At 42.6% G+C, this 12,972-nt stretch overlaps 1 protein-coding gene across 2 annotated transcripts in view; it reads right to left on the bottom strand.

Moving 5' to 3' along the window:
- The window catches only part of LOC124798705, a 478,156-nt gene that overhangs the window by 175,392 nt on the left and 289,792 nt on the right, over positions 1-12,972 (bottom strand). The gene's annotated exons all lie outside the window — the stretch shown is intronic.

The following is a 12,972-nucleotide window of genomic DNA, read 5'->3' as shown; positions in this document are numbered from 1 at the left end:
CGATTGAAATCCTTCGCCAATTGACGGAAGTGTATGGTGAGTCGTGCATGGAGGTCAAAAATGTTCGTAAGTGGTGCAGAGTGTTTGCAGCCCGAAATTCACGACGAACAAAACAGCGGAAGAGCGTCAATTTCTGAGAAGACAGTGTTGAAGGTTGAACAAAGCATGCTTGAAGATTGGCGGATCACCCTGGGTGATTTCTGCACGTTGGTTCCTGAAGTTTCCCGAAGCACCGCTCACAACTACCGGGAAGTTGTGCGCAAGATGGGTGCCACGCATGCTTCCCAGGCATTTCTTCACCGCCGTGCAGCCGAACAGGCCAACTTTCTGTCACGGGTGACGAACCCTGGGCATACCACTTTACACCTGAGACCAAGCAACAATCATGCCAGTGGCGGCATCCTTCTTCGCCAAAGCCGCGGAAATTCAAACAAACTCAGTCTGCCGGTAAAGTCATGACAACCGTTTTTTGGGATCGGAAAGGGGCATTGTAGGTCGACTTTATGCCCACTGGGACCACAATTAACACTGACAGGTACTGTGAGACTCTGAAAAAAAACTCAAAACGGGCAATTCTGAACCGGAGAAGAGGAATGTTGAGCAAGAGCGTACACATTCTCCATGACAATGCTCGCCCACACATCGCTCGGCAAGCCGTTGCTCTCCTGCAACAGTTTCAGTGGAACATAATCACCCACCCACCCTATAGTCCTGACTTGGCGTCCAGTGACTATCGCCTGTTCCCTAAGTTAAAAGAACATTTGGCCGGAAAGCGATTCAGCTCCGACGACGAGGTGAAAGAAGAGGTTCATAACTTTATGAACAGCATGGAGGCGAGATTGTATGACATGGGCATACAAAAACTGCCACAGCGTCTACAAAAATGCATCGACAGAAATGGTGATTATTCGAAAAATAGCTAAATGTTCAAGCTGTAAACTGATGTAAACCATTTTAGAAATAAACAGGTCTATGTACTTATAAAAAATTGCAGTCCTTACTTTTGGTATTACCCTCGTAAATGAGTTGGTCAGTTTCGAGTCGTGTCATGCCACAAGAACTAAACTTTCCATGTGACACAAACATTATTTTGTCCCAGAGAACTGATGGTAGTCCACCTAAAGCCGGCAAAGAATACTGGCCATACAGTAATTGCGATAGCCATAGTCTTGTCAGCACGTTGAGATACATTTGGCTAAACGAGGTTTAGCGGAGTATCAACACTGTAGGAAAAGACATACTGTTACCCACTGTAAAAATAGCACGCTAAGTTGCAGATAGGCTCAAATAAAAGTCATTTACATATAAGCTTTCGGCCACAGCGAATCACGGTAAATCACTTCTAGGAGCGTATGAGAATTTGGTAAGGAATAAAAAGTCTGTAGCCCTGATTCCAAGGGGGGGGGGGGGGGGGGGAGCAGGAGGCGCACGCATGTGCCTATGTATGGGGACAACCATTTCCAGTAATGTATCAAATGTTTATCCATCAACACGTAAAGTATTGTGATAATTTCGTTTTAGTCCAACTTCAATTCCCTCAACAAGTTTTCCTGAGTAATCTTTGTTGCTCCTTCAACATATTCTCATCATCCTTTTTTTCTGCTAGCAACAAAGTAGAACAATTAACATAGCAGCAAGGCCGTTATCTCATAACAATACGAAACATGATATTGCACAATGTTACTGAACAGTCTAGGGAGAATTTTAATAGTATTGCACAATATTATTGTGCACAGTATTATTGTGCAACATAATTAACGGTCCATTCGATGTTTTCCTAACAAGTAGGACGTAATGTGTTGTCTTGGATGGAGAGTTTCTCTCGAGACTGAAGTAATAATCGGTGTGCCCCAGGGGAGTGTCGTAGGATCACGCACTAATGACTTACTGGACATTAGTCGCATTCACTGGCTTTTAGACCAATCAATGCTGTTATCTACGAGAAAATTCTGCGTAGTACATATTGCAGTTCAAGCCATTTCGAATTCTACAAAATGTGTACCTGGCACACAGACAGGTAACGAGCTTTTAAAGTAGAGAAGGTAACGCAGGGTGTATACGCGGACAAGGAAAACAAATCCCGGATTTTCCTAGGATTTCCCATACACTTCCCCGGTGAAAATACACTTTTTCCGTTTTAAGTGACAGTACACTTTCCCTCGGGACTGTAAAACTTATCCATCCTTGAATGCTTAAATTTTATACGCCGGCGTAGAACTTCCCTGCACTTTAGAAAACGAAAACAAAAAAGGATATTTTGGAAAGATCTTTGATGTGCAGCAACATGTACGCTGTACATTTTCGTACTCCGAAAGTTTAACCTCGAATTGCACCAAACTCAGCACATTAGTTTCTGAAGCATTGAAATCGAGATTGCGATGCGCTTTTGGGAACCAATCATAGCTCGCCAGCCCATGACCCAGAGCACAGGACACATGATGTAATCAGCCAGGCTGATCCTCAAAAAGTTTAAATGAGAGTCCAACTTTCTGTGATTTAACAAATTCATCCAACAAGCTCACAAGTAAGATAATTCATCTTGTGTAAAAGGAAATTTACAAAGTAACGCTTTTGAAACCACCATTCACAATATTTCCCCCAACCTGTAGAAATAGGTTCGTTTCAACATTTGCCAGGGAGCGCCACATAACAGGCGTTCTGCGCTTGCGCAGCTACGATGACAGTTTGGTGGTAAGTTCCTATTACACATTACTTAATCTAACTTAAAGTAACTTGTGCTAAGGTCAACACACACACCCATGCCCGAGGGAGGACTCGAACCTCGGACGGGGTAGGGGGGAGGGGGGGGAGGGGGGCGGGGAGCCGCGCGAACCGTGGCAAGGCGCCCTAGACCACGCGGCTACCCCGTGCGGCCACGATGACGTTAGCCCGTCTGTTCTTAAGTAAAAAGCATTAAGACATCTTTCATTACGTCATAAAAGATATAGGACATCAGATGCTACTCCAAGAAAATCTGAGTTTCATAAACCACACTAAAATGCATAATTCGGCTTAATGTGCACATTCATATGCCCAGATTCACAATACAGTAGGCAGCAACCAAATATTAAACTTTTCCATGCAGTTATCTGGGTGTAAAATTTTTTGGAGTACCAGTACTATATTATCTCATGTTTGATTCTTTATTATAGCATAATGCCACATGTGCCAGAAGATGAAAATGCACTTCTTTTCAAATAATTTGACTGCCTTAGCGGAAAATATTAATAAAAGCCACATTTCTTTAGCAAGCAGACAAAAATAGCTTCATTATTCTGCAAGGTGATTTGCGCTTGATTGCCAAAAACGTGGAAATAAAATAAAATCAGGAATCAGAAACTAATTTTAGCCTTCCGTAATTATGTGAATGTAATTTAATTCCCTTGATAGCGCCAGGCCAGAGAAATCTGTTTTGTTTTAGTTTGACGTGACAGCTTGAAACGAAAGGGAAACAGCAGCTTGAAACGAATGGGAAACAGCACAATCACTATAAGTAAACAGGGGTCACGAGGAAACTATCCCCTCCCCACTGCAACTCCGACTGCTCTACGTATGTGCGAGTCTGTAAAGTTGGGCGCGCCAGGGAAATTTTTCCGGGTAGCACCTGGCGGCTTGTTGCTACTGTCGATAAGATAACGGCCACACTTCCAAGTAGCCAGAAGCAGGGGAAGGTACCGCTCATGCGCGACTCAACTGCGCATGCACATGAGCCAAGGCAACAACTGAAACAAACCTAATGTAAGAAATTGTTACCTTACGCTCATCGGAAGCAGTTTGTTGTTACGAAGTATTGCACTGTCTTCGTCCTTAAGCCTTTGACACATTTTACTGTTGGCAGACGCTTCTGTGCGCATTGTGTTATGTTGTTGTAATGACGAATTTCCTTCGCAACTTAGGTTTTATTTTTTGTTCTCTCTCGTTTATGTTTTACTCCTGCAATATTGTTCTCCAGTAACGGGAAATAATAAAATTGTTTGTTGGTGTTATCAGTTCTTACCAGTCAAAATTTAAAAAAAAAATTAACCGACAACTGAAACACTGAAAATTTCCCGGAATTCTAAGAAGTTTCCGGGTTTTTCCGATTTTCTCCCGGATGAAAAAATTCCCGGATTTTTTCTGCATTTTCCAGTTGTCCTGGGGCGTATACACCCTGTAACGGTGTGCGCTTCAGAAAATGTAAATATCGATACCATCTGATTACAGGATTCACGAGTCACAGCTAGCGTCAGTTACATTGTACAAATATTTGCGAGCAGAAAACTCAAAATACTGCACGAGTTGCATGGACGTGAAAGAAAAATAGGAGACGGCGATCGACAAGAAATGTCGTCCGCAAGAAATCTGACGTTCGCGGTACGGTAAAGTCGCCAGCCTGCCCGTGCGTTAACGAGTTGGGTGACAGAATATTTTAAACTTTGCCGGAAGGGACACGGACAGGTCACGGAACGGGTGTGTATGAATTGAGATTAACAATATGTTAGCGTATGATGTGGAACAACCATACAGTCGTACCTGTAGGTACACCAAATGTCAGACTAAGATTCTTATCAGTGTTGGGATATGATGTGGAACAACCATACAGTCGTACCTAAGGCTCCTACAAGTACGAGTTGGTGCATCCGCCATTATGTTTCCCAGAGCTCTGAAGTGTAAACGTTCTACGGTGCTATAGGATTTGCGTCACGGCACTTTAGCACGAAATTATGGGTGATTGTGCTGTCATAGCCGGCCGGTGTGGGTGTCCGGACATCTGCCACACCGGACATTTCCCACGCCGGACATTTGCCACGGTTTTACCTGCTCCGAAGGGTTCGGACCCTTGTCTCCCCCCCCCTCCCACCCCCTCCTCCTCCTCCTGCTCACCAGGCCGCCCAGTTTGCTTTCGAAGTTCCTAACGTGACCATCAGTATGGAAGTTATTGCAACGAACAAGGGCAGGCCTCCTGCTCATTAGAAAGGTTACGCGTATCTTAAACAGAGGGAATCTAAAGAAGGTATTGTTACATGGATGTGCTTACGCCGAAAAGCGGATCATTGCAAGGGAAAGTTGCTTTCGAGGAACGGAGAAGTGTTGAGCGTATTAGAATATCTCTGTGGACCACCTGACGATGCAGCTCTGAAAGTGAGAAAGCAAGTGGAAAGAGCGAAGAGAAGGTCTCGAGAAAAACTACACAGTTATCGGAGATATACGCGGATGAAATGGGAAATCTACATAATAAAGTTTATGACTTTGTTACAGTGATGCCTAATTCAGAATCTATGAAGAGAACCGTGCGTCGTCGATGGAGTCAAGAGTAGGGGAATCGACAAGAGCCTAAAAACTCTTATGAAATTGATCTTCATGAAGATCTATTAAAAATGGGAGATGGCAGTAGTTTTCTTCTGGAAGACGATAGATTAGAGGTGAGAATAATGATTTTTAGTGGAAGCAAAGAAAAAGAAAGTTTAAAAACATGTTCCCATTTTTTTATGGATGGAACATTTAAGAGATGCAGCAAGCAGTTTGCACAGATCTACACCATACACGTAGACTTAGGAGGCCCGATTAAAGAAACAAACATTCTTTCTACTGTATTTGCACTGCTCCCTAATAAGAAGAAAGACACATATGTTCGTCTGTTTCGTCTGATAAAACAGGTAGTCTCTGAGTGGTGTCCTAAACAAGTAAAGATGGACTTTGAGGCAGCTGCGATATCGGCCATTCGTCAAGTTTTTCCCACAACTGAAATAAATGGATTCTATTTCCATATGAAGAAGAGTTTATGGAGAAGAACTCGAGTTCTCGGTCTAACTGAGGAGTACCGTTAGAACGAGGATTTAAGACTTCACGTCAGCATGTGTGCACCGCTGGCAGTTGTAAAACCGGAAGACGTAAGCAATGGATGGATTGAGATTCATGCAGAAGCTCCTGATAACGGAAGGTTCTCTCAATTTTTTGACTACTTTGTGGATAACTGGTTAGAGAATGAGGATACCGCAATAGAAATGTGGGACTGTTAAGGAAAAAGGCACCGAACGACGAATGCTGTTGAAGGGTGGCACAACAAAATAAATAGTATTATTGGAAACCCTCACCCTAAAATCAACTATTTGGTGGAGTGCTTGAAAAAGGAAGAATCTTGAAGGTAAGAAGAGGAAGAAGAAGTACTTGAAGCTGGACGACAGGATAGAGAGAATCATAAAGAATTATGAAGAGACTGGCAACATTAGGCCTTGCTTGAAAGCCATTGCCCATATTCAGAAACTGGACTAAAATACGTTAAAAATAATGTATTAAAAATATGAAGACCACCGTTTCCTCGCAGGTTACTGACATAAAATTATTAAAACATTGAAGCAGCATTATCGGAGCTAATATTAAGTTGTAATTGTAAATAGAGTGTACGTTAGTTCAGTGTGTTAAGGCTGATTTTACACACGCCAGAATGGTAGATGGTAATTTATCATTTTCACGGTCCAAAGCCTGTGCAAAGTGTGATGCGAATCGGCCTTTAACGTAAAAATTAAAAAGTGTTTCAAGCCTCACAAAAGTATCCCTATTGTTGTCACGTTAAGATAACTTTTTTCTGCCTTCCAATATTATGGCCATACTATTAAATAATTGTGAGTTCTAAAATAATTTTCTGAAGCTTCAGAATCTCAACTATCACCTAAAATATGATTTGTTAAACTGATAGTATACGCTTTCGTAAAAGAAAATGGGAACTGAACGTTTGAATTGCACCTAAAATTGACATCCCAAAACTGATCTGATGCTAAGGTAGACAATTTTGGCACCTCAAATATTTTTTATTTAAGTTTAGCTGCAAACATTTATAGTAGATGTAAATCTACTTACGTACATTTAGATATAGTCCTTTAAAAATTAAAATTTCTTACTAAATTGTTGATTATCTTTAAACAGGTCAGTAAAAGCAAGAAGCTTACTACTGAAAACTAATTGTTACTAAATAACATCAGAAACAAATGTATTAGACCTACTTTTCTTATACATTAGAGATTTTTTGAAAATATATTTGATCATTTCCTCTGTCACTGACAGTGTAATTTCAGTTGCTTTGCAACACCAGCGATATCTACTTCTAAATTATGTTTGCAGCTGTTCTCATTTCGAATTCTGGAATATTTACTTCGTCTTCTTTGTTGGAGGAATTTCGGAAAATGCATTTACTAACTCCACTTTAGTGGCACTGTCATCAGTAACATTACCGTCGCTGTCGCGCAGTAAAGGTACTTACTGAGCCTTTCCGCTGGTTTACTTAACGTGGGACCAGTATCTCTTGGGATTTTCCGCCACATTTCTAGAGCGAGTTTCGTTGTGGAAACTATTAAATGCATCTCGCATTGAAATCCGCACCAAACTTCGAGCCTCAGTAAAACTTCACCAATCTTGGATATTTTGCGTTCGTCTAAATTATAGTGCCCCTTTTGCGGTGCTCCTGCAACAGCTTTCTGTCGTGTTTTGTGTACCATGGGGGATCAGTTCCGTCTCTTATTAATTTATTTGGTATGAATATCTCGGGTGCTGTTGATACTATTTCTTTGAGCTTAAGCCACATATGGTCTCCATTTACATAGTTTGGAAGGATTGGAGACTATCTCTTAGAAAGACGTCACCTGAATTTTTAGCTGCTTTTATAAATAGATATATGTCGTGTTTAGTTTTGGTGAATTTCTTTGTTACGGAAGTGAGCCTCTATACGACTGCGTGTTCACTAATCCCTGTATCCGTCGTGATGGCTCAGGATTATTTGTGGCTAAGAGGTCAAGTGTGTTTTCGTAACCCTTTACAATTTGAATGGCCTCGCCAACTAATTGTTAAAATAATTTTTTTAAAAAGCATTTAGAACAATTACGGAAGTTGTTTTCTATTTACAATACGGTCTGAAAATGTATTTTTGTCAACATGCGGAAGGTAGATTGAAGTAACTGCCAACTATAATTGTATGAGTCGGTTACCTATTTGTGATGAGACTCAAGTTTTCTTTTCTTTGAACTGTTCAGCAACTGTTTCATCTGAGACAGGGGGTCGGTAAAAGGAGCCAGTTATTAATTTATTCCGGTTGTCGAGTATAACCTCTGCCCATACTAAGTCACAGGAACTATCTGATTCAAAGTCGATTGTGAGCTTACATTATTTTTCCTTAAGTTGTCCTTCTTGTTTCTGTTGTAGCGCGGATAATTACAATTACGGCTTTTCCCTCCAGAACCTAAGATGCTTTCTCTGTGACCCTGTAAATACCATAGCTAAACAATGTAGAACAACAACGTACGTTACAAGTGTAGCATTCTGTATTACTTCATTTCCTTATTTCTAACATTTTAAAACTGTAAGTCGACTTTAGAAGACATGTCAATCATAGATGTTCTTATCTCTATTTAGTGAACGTGTTTTCAGTTGTTTTGAACATTGTCCCGCTACATTTTATTAACTAATGTTTTTAGAGAGTAAATTAATATTGAGTATGTCGTTCTTCTTTTCAAACATTCACAAACCCATTTATTCTTTCCCTATTGTCTTTTGGGTATGCAGTTGTAGTAATTAAAGTAGGCATAAATGCAGTGATAAAAAAGAAATGATTAGCGTACATTTGCGTTCTCGTTTCATCGTTCCTTTCTTGTTGCTCCCATGCCGATGGACTGTTTCTATCGCAATCAGTAAGCGTGAAAGGAAGCTACCGTACAGACAGAGGAATCTATATTTATACTTGGCAGAACTAATTACATACTGCCATAATCGTCGGTATTGCTTTCGTTTCCCAAAAGTTATAAATATTTCGATTTCGGAAAAGAGGCTCTGTATTTGGCCAAGATGTCGAAGAAGAAGGTCCCTTACGTACTGGTTGTATCGAGTAAGATGTGGAGACGGCGGTTTGAAAGCGGACAGAGGTAGTGCGGGAAAGGGCGTCCCTTACCTGAGAGATCGCTACTCAAGCTACCCGGCGAAGGGGCAAGTGTAGCAAATGTCCGGCGTGGCAAATGTCCGGTGTGGCAAATGTCCGGCATTCACGGTGTGGCCGAGCGGTTCTAGGCGCTTCAGTCTGGAACCGCGCGACCGCTACAGTCGCAGGTCCGAATCCTGCCTCGGGCATGGATGTGTGTGATGTCCTTAGGTTTGTTAGGTTTAAGTTGTTCTAAGTTCTAGGGGACTGATGACCTCAGATGTTAAGTCCCATAGTGCTCAGAGCCATTTGAACCATTTTTTTGTGCTGTCATAAACTGTTCTAAACCATTCTAGAAGTGGATTTAGAATTGTACGTTTCCTAGAAGATTAGGAGAGAAGATAAAAAAATGGACTGTTAACTGTCGTCGCGAAAATTTGGAACCCGGACGGGTGGCACAGCTGTTTTGAAAGTACTACCTGTTAGCCCACCCGGTTAGCCATGTGGTCTAATGCACGGCTTTCCGGACGGGAAGGAGCGCCTGGTCCCCGGCACGAATCCGCCCGGCGGACTTGGATCGAGGTCCGATGAGCCGGCCAGTCTGTGGATGGTAATAGGTTTTCCATCTGCCACGGCGAATGCGGGCTGGTTCCCCTTATTTCGCCTCAGCTACACTGTGTCGGCGATTGCTGCGCAAACAAGTTCTCCATGTACGCGTACACCAACCATTACTCTACCACGCAAACATAGGGGTTACACTCGTCTGGTGTGAGACGTTCCCTGGGGGGTGGGGGGGGGGGGGGGGGGTCCACCGGGTGCCGAAACGCACAATAACCCTGGGTTCGGTGTGGGGCGGCGGAGGGGTGAAGTAGATTGCGGTAGTCGTCGTGGGGTTGTGTGCCACTGCGGCTGCGGCGGGGACGGAGCCTCTCCGTCGTTTCTAGGCCCCCGGTTACCATACAACATCAATACTACCTCTTAACAGAACATCTGGAAACATCCCCCAGGCTGTGGCTAAGCCATGTCTCCGCAGTGTCCTTTCTTTCAGGAGTGCTAGTTCTGCAAGGTTCGCAGGAGAGCTTCTGTAAAGTTTGGAAAGTAGGAGACGAGATACTGGCAGAAGCAAAACTTTGAGTACCGGGCGTGAGTTGTGCTACGGTAGCTCAGATGGTCAGCCGGCACGGTAGCTCAGCGTGTTCGGTCAGAGGGTTACGTACTCTCTGTAATAAAAAAACTGAGTTAATCGATCAACAATGAACTTCATCAGATGTCTTACGACGTCCGCCCCGAGCATATACAACGAACAAAAGCGAACAAAATGAGATTGAAAAAAAAAAAAAAGATGGTAGAGCGCTTGCCCGCGAAAGGCAAAGGTCCCGAGTTCGAGTCTCGGTCGGGCACACAGTTTTAATCTGCCAGGAAGTTTCAGGAACAGTGATATTCGCGATATTTAACCATTTTGAAACAACGCCTCCCCCCCCCCCCCTCTCTCTCTCTCTGTCTCTCTCTCTCTCTCTCTCACAAACACACACACACACACACACACACACACACACACACACACACACACACCTGCGGATTGCGAATAACCGATCCAAGACGAAGAGATACTGCTGCGCGTAGTAAACAGCACTCGTGTTATTTAACAATCAGTGCATTATGGACAGGAACAAAAAATTCCAAACATAGTAAAACGACATCAAAATCGAAACCTAATGTAAAATGATGTACTAAAGAAAATTGCAGACGACATAGTTCTTGTCTTGTACCTGGGGTTGCCGTATCTAACTGGGACCTCGTCGGGACACCCTGACAATGGGATGTAGAAATGAAGTAAAAAATTATTTACTATAATTATCAAAACATTTCACCTTTTTCAGCAAGTCTGTTCTCCCTGATACGTATTTATAAAACTCCATACAACTCAGCTTGTAGTAAACTGACACTGTGAGATTGATTTTATAGTCCCTGGTAGAATTCGATTTCTTTCATCAGTCGAATGGGGCGACATCAGCGAAAATACTCTTCCCACAGCGCTGTTATGTGCAGGGATAGAAAACAAACACTTGTATAGTTTTAACAATTGGCATTTGAGTTCAGGATTTTCAGTTTCCAAAAGTAACTAAATCCATCTTGCTTTCACGGAGTGTTTAGTCTTTCATTCTACCGAGTTACGTTTAGTTTCTAAAACACTGATCTGGCATTTTCTCGAATGATGGCACTAGACCTAGAAGATGCAGGATACGCAACATGCAGCGCCATCTGTGAGACGACCTTGTCAACATGAACTGGTTGATATAAATAAAACTGAGGCTGCATTTACATGTTGCACTAACAGATGGCGTTACTTCAGTACTTGAGCCAAGCTTGTGACAGTATTTTGCAAAATCGGGATAAAATTGGGTCTTGTCGGGATGTTGGGGCAAGAAGATCCATAACGGTGACGGTACCGATGTATCGTGACTGATGGCAACCCTACTGGTACCAGCTCCTTCTGTCGCATGATAAGAGAACAAAGGCGGCCTCTTTTTTCGTCAGAAGGCTTTTTATTGCCATATAGTTCGGAGGTACAAAGCAGCCGGGGAGCAAAAATACCAAGTCCAACACTGGTCGAAATTTTCTGGGGCATCCCTTAGCTAAAGTGGAGCAGAGGCGGTTAAGGAGGGAGGAAGGGTGGAGACGGAAGGGGACGGGATTAATAACGCGCTTTTCCGTCGGCGAGGCAGAAACTGATAAGCGGAGACATGCGACGTGCCCTGCTTTTAAATGGACGCATCACTATTCAGATGTAAGACCACACACAGCCACGTCGCGTTTAACGAGTATGACGACGTACAGAAAACAACGTGCCGCGTCTATAAGAGAAGACAGAAATCGTTCTTCATTCTCTTTCTGTTCGGGAGACAACTCAGAGAAAGACGCTAACGATACGGACAACTTTTTAAAACATTTGAATATTCTGATACCACGTAGTGCAGCTCTCGTTCAAGCTCATTGTTCGTGCACTATTTCCAGGTAATCCAGCTCATAGAACCGTTAACATCAGGAATAGCGAACGAGCAACTGCAGTTCGCACACAAGGCAGTTGGTAAAACAGCGCTACTCTGACAGTAGGTATTTCCGGGATGGTTGGAATGACACACAAGATGCTGGAAACCGACACAGTTTCGCACCATTTTGTCGCTAAGTTTTACGTTGCATACTTTGCTGAAGGTTTTGCCAAAACAGGGCCAGCCGTAAACGTGTGCACAAACAGTTGCGCACGCATTCACGAATTATGCTTGGCGTAACACTCAAAATTTAACATGCAATGTATTATCGTGAGAACAATTTTGTATTGCATTCAAATTGTCACTTAACCTGTCTGCTGCTCTCACTCACACGTAATAACACAACGAAGTACTCGGAACTAGGAATGTTGATATTTTTTAAAATATCGGGATTCCGATATAGTGATATTTAAAAAATTCATTACCGGCTCACGATACATCGATAAAAACTATCGGTATTTCGAAACATTGAAGAAAAAAATTTCGACATACCGGCTACAAAAATATCGGCTGCACATTATAAATATACTACAGGTTTTGGAGCTGTACAGCACTTCATGTCGGCTTCCCTTATTTTCCCCATTTCTGACAACGCCAGCGACCAGGCAGTTGTAGTGATAGAATTGCGTGGTGAAGCTAAATTTGCAGTTTCTGTTGGTACCGCCGCGTGCCGATTACGTCTCCATTTCCCCTCAGACGTCTCTGCCTCCCCCTTGTCATTCAGATTTTTGTTCATTTTCAGCAACTGTTTTTGACGGATGCCGATGTGAAGAAATAACAAACTGGTTGCGTAAAAAATTGTTTTTATTTTGCGCACCCTATACAAGGTAGCAACTATAGCGTGAGATATTTAGTATTTTCATGCACGGTACACCTTAAATTCTACTTTCTAAAATTACGACGGCACACAAACCAAGAAGACACATCATTAATCTTAAGTGGCCATCACACGGTCAGTATTTATTGAGCATTAATATTGGATCAATACATTGTTTCAGAACACGTCAATAGATCGTTCCCTTCGAGGTAATTCACAATGTT

Source organism: Schistocerca piceifrons, chromosome 5, assembly GCF_021461385.2.
Source record: "Schistocerca piceifrons isolate TAMUIC-IGC-003096 chromosome 5, iqSchPice1.1, whole genome shotgun sequence".
NCBI classification, from domain to species: domain Eukaryota; kingdom Metazoa; phylum Arthropoda; class Insecta; order Orthoptera; family Acrididae; genus Schistocerca; species Schistocerca piceifrons.
The sequence above is the reverse complement of the archived record's forward strand: the minus strand, read 5'-3'. Positions and strand labels throughout refer to the sequence as shown.